This window comes from Anomaloglossus baeobatrachus (assembly GCF_048569485.1).
Source record: "Anomaloglossus baeobatrachus isolate aAnoBae1 chromosome 3 unlocalized genomic scaffold, aAnoBae1.hap1 SUPER_3_unloc_3, whole genome shotgun sequence".
In the NCBI taxonomy this organism is placed as follows: Eukaryota; Metazoa; Chordata; class Amphibia; order Anura; family Aromobatidae; genus Anomaloglossus; species Anomaloglossus baeobatrachus.
In genome coordinates, this window is record NW_027441782.1 from 521,717 (window position 1) to 536,123 (window position 14,407).

Here is a 14,407-nt window from a genome sequence, read left to right on the forward strand (position 1 = left end):
AAGTTTGTGGTGTATCATATATGCTCCAGGTACAAAGGTACTGATAACAGCGCTAATAACTTGATGTTTTGGCTTCTATACCTATACAAGTCCTCATCAATCCTGTTGCTGTATTTTCCCTGTATATTGTATGTATATTGTATAGAAGCTATCCTCCCAAAAGTACATGAGCTCAAAGAAAAAACAAGGATCAAGCATACAGAGGACATACAGTATACTGGACTATTGATTTATGCACAGTTTATTGAAAGTTTAAATATGCTTTAAGAAGTAATGGCCTTAATCTTGTTATCCCGTTCACTCTTGCAGTCCTGAGATGAGTGCGGCCTTCCTTCTTTCTGAGTGTGGTTACTTTTTAGCCTTGCCTGTAGAGGAGGAGCTTCACTGGTGCTCAAGTGCAGCACAGACTTATCTCAGCTAAGACAAAGCCTAGATCCTCAGGCTACATACATTCACACACAGCGTTTTTGCGGATCGGTTTTTGCAGTGAAATGCAGTGACTCTGGGCATCCCAGCAAAGTCAATGGGTTTCAAGATATGACATTCAGACATCGTTTTGTGAGGATCTGTTTTTGCGCTCAAAAATGGATCCTCACAAAAAAATGAGCATGTCAGATTGTGTGGCGTTTTTCTAATCTGCTTTTGCTATTGAAAACATTATCTATGAGCTTAAAAACCTTTCAGGTGATGCAGTTTTTTAAAAAGCTGATCTGCTTTTGCAGCTGAAAAACGTATCCTCAAAAAACGCAGCAAAAGCGCTGTGTGTGAATGTAGCCTTAGATCAGGAATAGAACAGCCATTTATAGGACATTTCATAACTTTCCCAAATTCCTATGAAAAAAATATTCAGCACATTCTGCATTGAACTACTGTCCCCAATTTATTATATATTTTACGAGTCTGAGTCGGTCCATTTTATACCGACTTCACCAAAATGAACTCCGACTCCACAGCCCTGCGTGCATATCCCGGCATCCTTCTGGGTGAGGGTGCAGAAGTCATTTAACCAATTTGTTTGGTCCAAGGATCGCTCCTGGCTTCGCAGTGGCATTCTCTTCAGACCTAAAGATGCGGGGGGGACGGGCCTGATGGACTGTAGACGTTACGCCCTGGCAGCTGCTCATGCAAGGATCCTGGACATTATCCACAATTTGGAGTCTAAACTATGGGTCCGACATGCTTGGGACTTATGTTCTTATGTTCCCTTTCGGTGTCAACTCTCCCATGGACATGGCCCGTGCTCCCCCGTCACAACATTGCAATGTCCTACACCACTAAGCAGACCTTGTTAACTGTCCATTCCCCCAAAACTAATAGGCCCTTGCTGCACCCTCTTGGGCCCCTGATGCTGATCACAGACAACCCGGCATTCCTGCCTGGGGCTTCATTTAATTCTTTTTTGGGTGGCTCCAGACGGAACCCCTTACATCTGCTTCATGTGGCCCCAGACAGGGACCTAATCCCGCTCTCCATAATTATTGTGGTTAGATACCCAAAATGCATTATCATTTTGAATATGCTCAACTTCGACATTACTGAAACTCACAGGTTCGAGCTGAGTCACCGGAGCCCACCATCTCCACCTTCGAATCTCTGTGTATGTCCGGCACTCTCACCCGACACACATTGTCCTGTGTCTACAAAATGCGGACCGCAATGGTCCTAATTGCTCTCCCCCACTTTTGCAGTGTATTGGAGACAGAGCTTCAGACGGAGTTTAGGGAGCAATGGGATTGTTGTTTCCGCCTAACCCATAAATCAGCAGTGGCCACAAGGTCCCAAGAAACCTGTAACAGAATAGTCTCCCGTTGGTATCGGGTCCAAGCACTGTTTCATAAATGGTGTCCGGACATGCCTGACGTATGCTGGCAATGTGGTGCCCCTGGAGGTGATATGGTGCATATTTGGTGGCGCTGTCCGGTGTTGAGAATATGATCAGGGTTGGTGCGGTTCCTGAGAGTGTTTCTAAGTTACCTCTGGTGACTAGTGCTGGTAATAAGTCTGATTCTGCATCTGTCGCACAGACAGGTGTGGAGAATGATTGCTGTTCCAGGAAAGCCAATGGTGTCCAGCCTGGGGGAATATAGGAAGGCAGTTTCTGTCTAACCTTTGCTGGTGATAACTGTTTCTGCTCCAGGAAAAGATGTCCTGAAGTCGTCCTCCTGCCGTTAGGCTTTTCTACCTTTCCATGTAGAATTGTTTTTTGCTTTTTTTCTGCTCCTTTTTTGGATTCTCCAGGAATGATTTCTACAGCAGTTTTTTCATTCCTTTGCATCAGTTTTATACTATGCCTGATAAGTATTTTGTTTATTCTTCCTGAGATTAATTCGTTCTCATTCATTTTTCTGTCTTTTGTTTGCAATTAGTGGGAATTGTGTAATATCGGAGATTTTTCCTTGTGAGGGTTTATTCTCTTAGTCTGGGCTTGGTTTAGGCTGAATTGTATTTATGGGCATTTCTGCTTAACTTTTGAAGTCTATTCCTAATTCAATGTTTGAGAAAATTTTCTTTGTTTCTTGAATAGGACTAAGCGTTCTTTCTGCACTATTTATTGAGGACGATTTATTCCCAGCAAGAACGGAGTCTTTACTCCCAGTCTGATTTGGAGTTTGTACTTGCACAAGAGTTCCTGATATAGTGGGTGGAAAAATCGTGTGATCTTTAAGGCATTTTTGATTATCAGGTGCTGGTATTTTTTCAGAGTTTTCACTGGCTGCAACCAGTAATCTTTTCTATCCTTTTTGTATCTAGCTAGCAGGGCCTCACTTTGCTTAACCCTATATTAACCATCTGTGTGCTATCTTTTTTCTTACATCATCGTTTTTATATGTTGGAGGCTTTTCTATCTTTTTGGGCTGCTCTGAGGCAAGTCAGGAATCCTCATTCCATCTTTGAGGCTAGTTAGTTTTCAGGCGGTGATGAGGCGTCTAGGTTGGTTAGGAACGCTCCACTGCTACTTCTAGTTGTGTATGTGTAGTCAGCGGATTGCAGCCAACTAAGTTTCCAACTACTCTTGTGCATTATTTTCTACCTCTTATGGGATTTTTTCAAGATCAATTGCCGTGGTCTCCTGACCATAAGAATAAATAACAAAAAGCTCCGGCACACCACAGAGAAATGAGAAAAAGATCTTGGATGGTGCAAAACCATTGTTTTATTGAAATAAAAGGATTATTTTAAGAGTCTGTCCCCAACGTTTCAGTCCTAATAGGACCTTTTTCAAGGACTATATCAGACTAGTGACATAAAGAAAAAAACAAAGTGTTAAAGAAACTAAATAAAATCATAATCAAAACATTACAAAAATAGTCACATATCATGAAAAGGAGAACATCTCCATGTGTGATATACAAACGTTTACATCAATCTCCATGTACATAAATAAGTCAAGAGTTTTCTTAAGTTATAGGAAGTCCATAGAAAATATGCATATTTCATTACATAAGTGACAAAATTCATTCTGATATGTAAACATACCTAAATGTCAGAACTAATGGTCAAGTTGCACCAATAGAAACTGCGTACTGACGTCTTACACAGGGGGAGACTATACACATAGTCTAAATGAAAAATATAAAATGACTGTTAGAAAATCATGTCAAGATAATCCTGTCAGTATAATGTGATACGGGGTAGTGGGGCATGATAATTACCTGTATATATATGGAAAGAATGCCTGAGGCAAAGTCAACACTGATTGGCTATACAGCATATAGTGTCCATGAGGATGGTACGGTCTGGAAGTATATATATATATTTATCTATATCTAATATATACCGTATTTTTCGGACCATAAGACGCAGTTTTTTTCCCCCAAATGTTTGGGGAAAGTGGGGGGTGCGTCTTATGGTCTAACTATAGGGCTGCGGCCGGGAATGAGGGTGCTGCGGTGGAGCGGGTCATTGACGGCACGAGCAAGCTGCAGCAGCGCCTGCCGTGACCACGTGGGTCCGCTCATTACATATGCACGCCCATCCTCCCGCCCATCATCTCTCAGCGAAACTGGCGCTGACAGGTGGGCGGGGTGATGGGCGGGGGGGGTGCATGCATAATTAACAGCCGGCCGTGATCACCCCTGGCAACTACAGCCTGGAGTGATCATGTGCGGCTGTATTCACTGCCCCCCGTGCATCATTATCAGCGCGGGGTGCAGTGAATCAGTGTACTTATCCGTCACCGTGTGTGAAGCCGCCCCCCTACAGCATCGCGTCTTCCTGTCTGTGCCGGTCAGCTGATCTGGACACTAGCGGCGCGCACAGCGATGACGTCATCGCTGTGCTCGCCGCTAGTGTCCACCAGATCAGCTGACCGCCGGTACAGACAGGAAGACGCGATGCTGCAGACAACGGTGACGGCTCCACACGGCGGCGCTGCAGCTGAGACAGAGATCGGTGCTTCAGGGAGTGAGGAAAGGTAAGTATAAACGTTTATTTATTTTTTTCTGTGCCACAGGATACACGCCATTTACCAGGATGGGGGTATTTCATGAGCAGGATGGATGGGGGTATTTCATGAGCAGGATGGATGGGGGTATATCATGAGCAGGATGGATGGGGGTATTTCATGAGCAGGATGGATGGGGGTATTTCATGAGCAGGATGGATGGGGGTATATCATGAGCAGGATGGATGGGGGTATATCATGAGCAGGATGGATGGGGGTATTTCATGAGCAGGATGGATGGGGGTATTTCATGAGCAGGATGGATGGGGGTATTTCATGAGCAGGATGGATGGGGGTATATCATGAGCAGGATGGATGGGGGGTATATCATGAGCAGGATGGATGGGGGCATATCTTGAGCAGGATGGATGGGGGTATATTATGAGCAGGATGGATGGAGGGTATATTATGAGCAGGATGGATGGGGGCATATCTTGAGCAGGATGGATGGGGGTATATTATGAGCAGGATGGATGGGGGTATTTCATGAGCAGGATGGATGAGGGTATATCATGAGCAGGATGGATGGGGGGTATATCATGAGCAGGATGGATGGAGGTATATCATGAGCAGGATGGATGGGGGTATATTATGAGCAGGATGGATGGAGGGTATATTATGAGCAGGATGGATGGAGGGTATATTATGAGCAGGATGGGGGGTATATGAGCAGGATCATATACAAGGCAGGAGGATCCTTACCAGAATGGGTAAGGTGAACAAAACAGTTTGGAAGTCAGTCTTCATGTATCGTTTGGCACACTGGAGCCGTTTCTGCTTGTGTGAAGTGGATAGAGGTGGCGACAAGATGGCTTACGCACAGCTGCAAACCTCTGAAGGACCCTGCATCTTGTTGTTCGGGGGACGTTGGAGGCACCAGCAGCTTCACTCGTCTGCTGCTATGACAAGGCATTTTAGCTGCTGCTCTTTTAACCTGATGCAATTGCATGTTGGAAAGAGTCCTCAATTTTTCCTTATCAGCACGCACACGCGTGTGCTGTGAATCAGCTACATACTTCTTGATTGTGCGATGATCACGATGAAGTGTCTTGGCAATGTTGATTGTAGTCATGCCTTGACCTAAATACTCCACAATTTGTTGCTTCTCAGCAGCCGACACATCCTTTTTCTTTTCCTTTTTGGCAAAAAATGTAGGCTGCTTAATAATGTGGAACATCCTTCTTAAGTAGTCTTGCCTTTATTTGGACACACCTGCCAAACTAATTTGCACAGGTATCTGCATTTGCTTTCAGTGATATAAAGAGCCCTGACACCATCACCAGCAATGAGCGTAAATGACAAACAAAAAATGTCTAACCTTATCACTCCTAAACTCTTTTTGCATAATAATTTGGAACACACTGTATATATATCATGTTACCCCTCAATTTCTTGATTCCTCAGCATCTTGTTGTAACTGTCATATTACTATATTTCATGATATTTAATGTGACTATATTTTACTCCTTGGTACTTGGATGCATTCACCAATTCCCTTTTCATTTGGCTTTAATCTTAAATGCCATGTTTATATATCATGTTACCCCTCAATTTCTTGTTTCCTCGGCATCTTGTTATAATTGTGATATTGCTATATTTCATGATATTTAATGTGACTACATTTTACTCCTTGGTACTTGGATGCATTCATTAATTCTCTTTTCCATTTTTCGAGGTTCCTTTTACCACGTGATTCTCCTGTCCTGCACAGTATATTCACCGACTCACTTTCTCCCAGCCAGGCTATAGATCAGCACTATAGCTCCACGTAGATCCTGCACCATATGGTTAGTATATGTGAATGTACACTCCCACACTTGCCCGAGCATCCCACTTTCATATCTCCTCCACACTGCGCAATCGCTGGCCAGCACTACACAGGCACCTCCTCCTGTCACATTCCCTGTAACCAGGCAATGCTCACCACGCCCCCACGCCGTGCGCATGCGTGAATCAGGTTCCTTCTGCGCATGCGACGGTGTGCGTGTCATTCCAATCACGCTGCGATCCACTTCCTAACCAGGAAGTGCATGCAGGAGTTCAGCGTCCCCCCTATAAAGCACACGGCCACTACAGCATAGCGCACATGCCAGACAGGATCCTCTCCCCGTCTACAGACACAGGTATGCTTCATTCTGCCACACATTCTTGCACATGCTCAATTTATATTATATATTCATGCACAAAAACCCTGAGATTTAATGCTATTTCCCCATGGTTTCAGGTAGATGCCATTTCCCTGCACTGGTCCCAGGACCATTTCACTATAAGGTACTTTGCTTTTCATATACTACCTTGGTTTAACTTTTCAATTATGCATCTAACAGCCTTTAGGCTATGTGCGCACTTACCGGATTTTGCCGCGGATTTTCCGCGGATTTGCTGCATGTTTCGCTGCAGAAAATGTTCATAACATCTCTGCAGTGAATCACCAGCAAATCCTATGGAGAAAAAAAATCCTGTGCGCACTGGGCGGAATTTGACAGCTGCATGTTTTGCTGCGGGAATCCCGCAGCAAAAACAATTGCATGTCACTTCTTTTCCGCACATCGCTGCGGGATTTCACTCCATTGACTCCAATGTTAATCATGAAATCCTGCAGGGAATAACGCAGGCAGCAAATTCTGTGCGGTTCACTGCGTTTTCCTGCGTTATTCCCTGCGGTATTTCGCGGTTTACCTCCGGTAATGTACATCGCCTGTCTGCGGTTTTGCAGGGAAGTGATGTCATTACAGGAAGAGGAAGCCGTGCAGAGTAAACACACACACATCACACACACAGACACACATCACAGACATAGAACACATAGACACAGACACATAGAACACACATAGAAAGAAAACGGAAATATAGAAAACAAAGAACGTGGGCTCCGCTGTATATTTACCTTCCAGCCGAGGTAAGCACACAGCGGCGGCCCGGTATCCTCAGGCTGGGGAGGGAGAGGGGCAGGGTTAATGTCCCCCGCCTCACTCCCCCTCCGGCAGCCGAGAATATCAGCCGCAGCTGCCCCGGCACTGTCGCATTCATTATGCGGCAGCACCGGCGTGTCCTCGGCTCTTCTTGCCACCGTGTAGCAGTGGCAGCAAGGTAATACAAGGGGTTAATGGTGGTGGGGGACCACCGCCATTAACTCCAGGCTTGATCATGGCAGCGTCTATGTGACAGCTGACATGATCAACCTGTAAGTAAAGTGAAAAAACACAGACACCGAAAAATCCTTTATTTTAAATAAAACAAACAAGCCTCGTTCACCATTTTATTAACCCCTCCCGCACCAAAGCTCCGGCGTAATCCACTGCTCCAGCGTAATCCACAGGTCCTGCGCTGCTTCTATCCAGCCGCGACTGTCACAGACACAGCGCTGAATGAAAGCAGCAGACAGCAGAGGTAATTACCGGTCATTTCCCACGGCCGGTAATGTGAACTCACCGCCGACCGTGGGAAATGCAGCGATCTGTCATCTCTATCTATCTATCCCTATGTCTGTCTATCTATCTATCCCTCTATCTATTCTTCTGCCTATCTACTATCTCAGAATTAAATGACTTTTTTTTTTTTTTTCAATGTGCTTTATTGCATTGAATGCAATAAAGCACATCCCAACCCGCACGCGGCAAAACCGCGGCAATACCGCGAATAATACTGCGGTAAAACCGCAGCAAACCGCGGCAAACCGCATGCGGTTTTCGGGTGCGGTTTCCCGCGTTTTTTTACCGCGGGTGCGGTAATCTTTGAGAGCATGCGGAATTTTCTCAAGAAAATTCCATTTCCCAGTGCGCACAAGGCCTTACATCTTCCACACAGACATCCCCTTGGGAGTATTCTATACTTTGCCTTGAGTCATGATGTGATACCGGGTCAGAGGGTAGTGTATCTCTTTTGTCTTTGATGAGTCATGATATACCCACTAGATTTTTACATTGCTTTTTTTCTTGTCCTTTTGACATAAGGTTCCTCCTCCATTTTATGCATCTGTTATGCGTTCTCTTAATGATTTATAATGCGACACGAAGCAGCACTGGCTTTATTTGCATTCCTACCTCATGTCTAAGGCTGGAAACACACTTATGCCTGTAAAATCGCTCCGACTTGCATGAAAAAAACTTGGCCGATTTTAGTTCACATTAGGTCAGTGTGCAATGCAAGTGCAATGCTTTTTTTTTTATTGTTTCCAGGCTAGCAGAGCGTGTGTAATGCGTGTGTGATCCTTTTTTTCTCAGCAGCTGTCATCTGCCATTCAGCTCTGCTACATGGCCGCTGACAGCAGCCACAGACAGAGCCATGTAGCAGAGCTGAATAGCCGCTGACAGCAGACACAGACAGAGCCGCACGATCAGAATGAAGTCGGATGAACTTCACCCGACTTCATTGTCATCCCGCGGCTCTGTCTGTGTGGCATGGTCTGATTTTCGGTCACCTGTGACCGCAAATCCCTTGAGTGACCGCAGTGAGCCGCGCTATCAGCGGTGCCGTCACTGAGGTTACCCGCGGCCACAGCAGAAGTCCTCCCGTTGAGATCTGTGGCCGCGAGTAACCTGAGTGATGTCATCGCTGATAGCGCGACTCACTTCAGTTGCTGCGGGGAGCTCACAGAGTGTGGTTGTGGTCTGTGACCGCTCTCTGTCAGCTTCCGATGTAGCAGAGCTGACAGCGTCGAGGGACCTCTGTGGATTACTTCGGACATGGAATGGTATTTGGGGTCTTGAATAAAGTGGTGAAAGAGGTTTTTTTGTTTTTTTGTTATTTATTTCAAATAAAGGATTTTTGGTTGTATGTCTTCATTTTCTTAAGACGCCTGCCATGATTAATCTAGGACTTAGTGGCAGCTATGGGCTGCTGCCATTAACTCCTTATTACCTCGATTGCCACCGCACCAGGGCAATTCGGGATGGCCGGGTACAGTCCCGGGACAGTCGCATCTAATGGATTCAGCTATTCCGGGCGGCTGCTGGCTGATATTGTTAGGGTGAGGGGCTCCCCATAACGTGGGGCTTCCCATCCTGAGAATACCAGCCTGCAGCCGTTTGGCTTTACCCTGGCTGGTATTAAAATTGGAGGGAACCGCACGCCGTTTTTTTTTTAATTATTTATTTTACTGCACGATATACAGTAGACCCGCCCACCGGCGGCTGTGATTAGTTGCAGTGAGATAGCTGTCACTCATCGTGGGGGCATGTCTGACTGCAACCAATCATAGGCGCCGGTGGGCGGGGAAAGCAGGGAATACGAGATTGCATAATGAGCGGCCGGCTTTTTCAAAAGAGAAGCCGCCGGAGCAGTATGAATGCCGTGCAGCGCCGCGCCAGTGACCGGGAATCAGTGAGCATGAGAGAGGGGGTGAGAGGGATAGACCGACATGGACAGAGAGAGAGAGAGAGACCGACAGAGAGAGACAGACCGACAGAGAGAGAATAGAGACCGAGAGGAAGAGACCGACTGACATTAATCGCATGTTTCTCAAAACACTGGAAATGAGTGAGGTCTCACAATGTCGGTCAATCTCTATGATTAGCCGACATTTTGAGACCTCACTCATTTCCAGTGTTTTGAGAAACATGCGATTAATGTATTTAGAAAAACGAATGTCACTAGAATGGTGTGAGTGTCGGTCCGTGTGACATGCGTTTTTTTCACGCTCCTATAGAGTTGCACTGGAGAGACTCGCGCGAGAAACTCTCCAAAACGCAGCATGCTGCTTTTTTTTTCTTCTCAGTCCGATTTGGACTGAGAAAAAAAATAGCAGATGGGAGCTGCCTCATTGTTTAACATGTGTCCGAGTGCAATGCGAGAATTTCTCGCATTGCACTACTGCAAGAAAATCGCAAGTGAGAAGCCGGCCTAAAAGGTATTAACCTGAGCATTTGTTTCTTTTGCTCATACACATGTTCTTTTGTGGTTTGAGACAAACACATTATATATATATATATATATATATATATATATATATATATATATACATACACAGTAATATATATTTCCAGACCGTACCATCTTCATGGACACTATATGCTGTATAGCCAATTAGTGTTGACTTTGCCTCAGGCATTCTTTCCATATATATATACAGGTAATTAACATGCCCCACTACCCCGTATCACATTATACTGACAGGATTATCTTGACATGATTTTCTAACAGTCATTTTATATTTTTCATTTAGACTATGTGTATAGTCTCCCCCTGTGTAAGACGTCAGTACGCAGTTTCTATTGGTGCAACTTGACCATTAGTTCTGACATCTAGGTATGTTTACATATCAGAATGAATTTTGTCACTTCTATTATGTAATGAAATATGCATATTTTCTATGGACGTCCTATAATTTAAGAGAACTCTTGACTTATGTACATGGAGATTGATGTAAACGTTTGTATATCACACATGGAGATGTTCTCCTTTTCATGATGTGACAATTTTTGTAATGTTTTGATTATGATTTTATTTCGTTTCTGTAACACTTTGTTTTTTTCTTTGTCACTAGTCTGATATAGTCCTTGAAAAAGGTCCTATTAGGACTGAAACATTGGGGACAGACTCTTAAAAAAAAATCCTTTTATTTCAATAAAACAACGTTTTTGCACCATCCAAGACCTTTTTCTCATTTCTCTGTGGTGTACCGGAACTTTTTGTTATTTATTGGACTTATTTTCTCCAGAGCACCCGACTATATAGTTGAGTTAGGTCTATCCTACTATCTTCCTGACCATAACAGTCCGGGCCTGACGACTTTCTGGAGTGGGGTCCTGGACGTGTTTCTCAAGGTCACAGGAATCAAAGTACCCAAACGACCAGACGCGACCCTGCTTTATATGTTTCATATGCCAGAAAAGGCCCATAAGAAGTCGATTCTAAGGTATCTTCTTCTGGCTGCCAAGGCGGTCATCCCGCACCACTGGAACTCCAACTAGCCTCCTTCTTTGGAGGAATGGTTTGTGGAAATAGACATGACCTACCGCATGAAAAGAGTTATTGCCCAGTCTGGTGGGGTGGTTGCAGCCACCACCACCATGTGGTTCCATTGGGAGTCATTTGTGTCGGGTCCCAAGTTTCTTTCCTCACGTTAGCCTCTGCCTGTTCCCCTCATCGAGGGGGTGATATGTTTGTCCTCTTATTAATTGTTCTGACACTGCTGGGATGTTACGTCACCGCCGGAGTCTGCTCCAGCGACTTCTGCTCCGATCGCAAGGCGACGCCGTGTTCCTGCCATTGATGGCGCTGGTGATGGGAGAGAAATCGATGCCAGCGGCACCAGTGGGCGCAGGCTCCGATCATCCACTGGGCTGGGTTAGCTTGGGATCTGCAGTACCGCTGGCTGACTGTGGGTGGCATGTGTCTTCCAGCTGAAGTTGCCAGCGTTCAGCTACAGCCAATGGGAAGACATCACACCCTTCTTATTTCCCCTCCTGTCACATGATCACTGCCACATATAGTTCTGATTTTCCTGGCTCCTGTTACGTCCTATTCTGTTGGTGATTCCTGCGTTGACTTCTGCGTGTTTTTGACTACCCTTCTGCCTACTGTTTTTGAACCTTGCTACCCGACCCGGATCTGACCTCTGCTACGTTTGCTGACGTCACTGCCTGCCGATTCTGTCCCTGTTCCGCAATTCCTGGTTTGACCCTGCCTGACTACTACTCTCATCGGACTGCAGCCTTCCACGGGTAGTGATCTCCAGGGTCCTGTGTAATTCCAAATCCCTGTATAGGGGTTAAAGGGTTTCAGGGTTCTGGGGGTCCTACTTGGTGAGTGGCTTCCCTCTAGCCTCCTCTTTACAGCCCATCTGAGTCTGTGGATCCAGGCAGGCGTTGCATGGGATCAAATTGGTCCTCGAGGTCTCTCACTACCCTTCCTTACTCAGACTTAACTGCGATAAATCTATCCTAACTCTTTCCCTTTTTTTCTTTTTCTTCTTTCCTCTTTTAATGACCTGGATATTTGTCACGCTCCCCGGCTCCCCGGCCACGCTCTCCGGCTCCCCTGCCTCGCTTCCCGGCTCCTCTGCCAGGCGTCCCCCGCTCCACAGCCTCCATGCCCCATCACCTGCGGTCCCCAGGCAGCCTAATCCCCGCTCCCGGCGCCCATCGGCAACCCTGCTCCAGCCCGGCTCTCCTGCCTCCTGTTCACCACTCCCTGCTCTGGCTTCTGGCACCCGGGCCTCGCGCATGCGCATTAGGGCGCGCGCGCGCGGTCATTGACCCTCTCTTAAAGGGCCAGTGTCCTCCAACAGGATATTGAAGAATCAGGTACAGGGTATATAGGGAGATCCTTTCCAAGTGGGCGGGGCCTGTTCTTCGTGTTTTGCTAAGCTAGGAGTCAGGTCTCCTTGTGTTTTGTGGTATACTTACCTATCTCTCTCCTAGAGCCGCTCCTGCCTCGCCAACCGGTTCTGACGATACCCGAACCCCGAACGGTGACGGTCTGCCATCCCGTCAAGTTCATACCATCTCCGATCCCTGTGGTGACCCGTCTTCTCGCTCCGTTGGTTCCGGACTCTGCCTGACGTCATCTCGGCCTCCGAACCTGAGCTCCGTCACCCGGACTACCTTCAGTGACTCCGTGGTCCCAGGGACTTCTACACTCCTCTGAACGGACTGTCCTGCTACCTGTAGTGCTCCGGCTACCGGGCACCTTGCCCTCGGTGAGGTGTTAAGCCCAGTGGATCCACCTCCTGGGTCTGCCCGTCCACCTGGCCCTAACAGTAAGAACAGGCCATGGATCCCGCTGAAGCACTAGCAACCCAGCTAGGCACCCTGCAGCAGGAACTCGTACGACAGCGCGAGACCCAGTCCCGCATGCTGGCCAACATCTCCTCGGTGGATACCCGCCTGCACACGCTGCAAGCATCTGCCACGTCCCTGGCATCTCAGGTTACTACTGCACAGTCCACGGCCACGGTTCCCGTGGCGGCTACCTCGGAAGCTTCTAAACTCCGCTTGGCCTCTCCACCACGATATGCCGGAGATCCCAAGACCTGCAGAGGATTCCTAAACCAGTGCTCCCTCCATTTCAAGCTGCTTCCGCACTTGTTTGCCTCCGACCAAGCCAAGGTGGCGTTTGTGATGTCCCATCTAGAGGGCGAGGCACTGGCCTGGATGAACCCCTTGTGGGAGAAGGAGGACCCTGTGACCACTAACATCAGGACTTCCTGCAGGCATTTAGAAACACCTTTGACGAACCCGGACGTGCCGCCGCATCCGCCTCATCACTCCTCAGGCTACGTTAGGGGACCATGACGGTGGGGCAGTATGCCATCCGCTTCCTCACTTTGGCCTCAGAATTGGGGTGGAACAATGAAGCCCTCACCGCCGCCTTCTGGGAAGGACTCTCCAGCCGTATTAAGGACGAGCTGGCAGGCCGCGATGTTCCTTCCACCCTGGATGCCCTGATCGCACTAGCCACCCGCGTGGACCTCAGATTCCAGGAACGATCCAAAGAGGTGTCCCGTGAGAGACGTCCGATACGGCATTCCTCTCCTCCGCAGAAGCCCGCCGTACTTCAGTCAGCGTCGTCTGGTGTCTCTGTCCACAAGCCCATGCAGATTGACCGTTTGCGGCAGTCCGAACAACGCCGAGCAGAACGGCTCGCCAAGGGCCTCTGCTTCTACTGCGGAGAGGGCACACACCTTCTACGCTCCTGTCCAGAGAGGCCGGGAAACTCCAAAGCCTAGGGTTGGTAGGAGAGGCTACCCTAGGTGCTGGGACTCTCTCAGATCCGGTTACGTGGACTGTTCAAGTGACAACGGGAGAGACGCGGTTCACGGCCGAGGCGTACCTCGATTCCGGGGCAGCAGGCAATTTCATCCAGCAGGCCACGGTGGACAAGTACCAGGTGCCTGTTACTCCACTCGACAAACCCCTCGTGATTGCCTCTGTAGATGGGAGACCCCTCTCTGACACCATCTCGTGGATCACCAAGCCGGTGGAACTACGTATCGGTGCCCTGCACACCGAGAACATCGCT

At 47.4% G+C, this 14,407-nt stretch overlaps 1 protein-coding gene and 1 long non-coding RNA gene across 2 annotated transcripts in view; one reads left to right on the forward strand and one right to left on the reverse strand.

The window, feature by feature from the left end:
- The window catches only part of LOC142258732 (uncharacterized), a 61,862-nt gene extending 48,756 nt beyond the window's left edge, over positions 1-13,106 (forward strand). The window contains exons 2-5 of the long non-coding RNA XR_012727857.1: positions 6,120-6,231; positions 6,669-6,715; positions 10,608-10,690; positions 12,808-13,106. This is a non-coding gene — a long non-coding RNA (uncharacterized LOC142258732). The remainder of the gene's footprint in view (positions 1-6,119; positions 6,232-6,668; positions 6,716-10,607; positions 10,691-12,807) is intronic.
- LOC142258722 (uncharacterized) overlaps positions 1-14,407 on the reverse strand; it is a 114,792-nt gene that overhangs the window by 56,744 nt on the left and 43,641 nt on the right. The gene's annotated exons all lie outside the window — the stretch shown is intronic.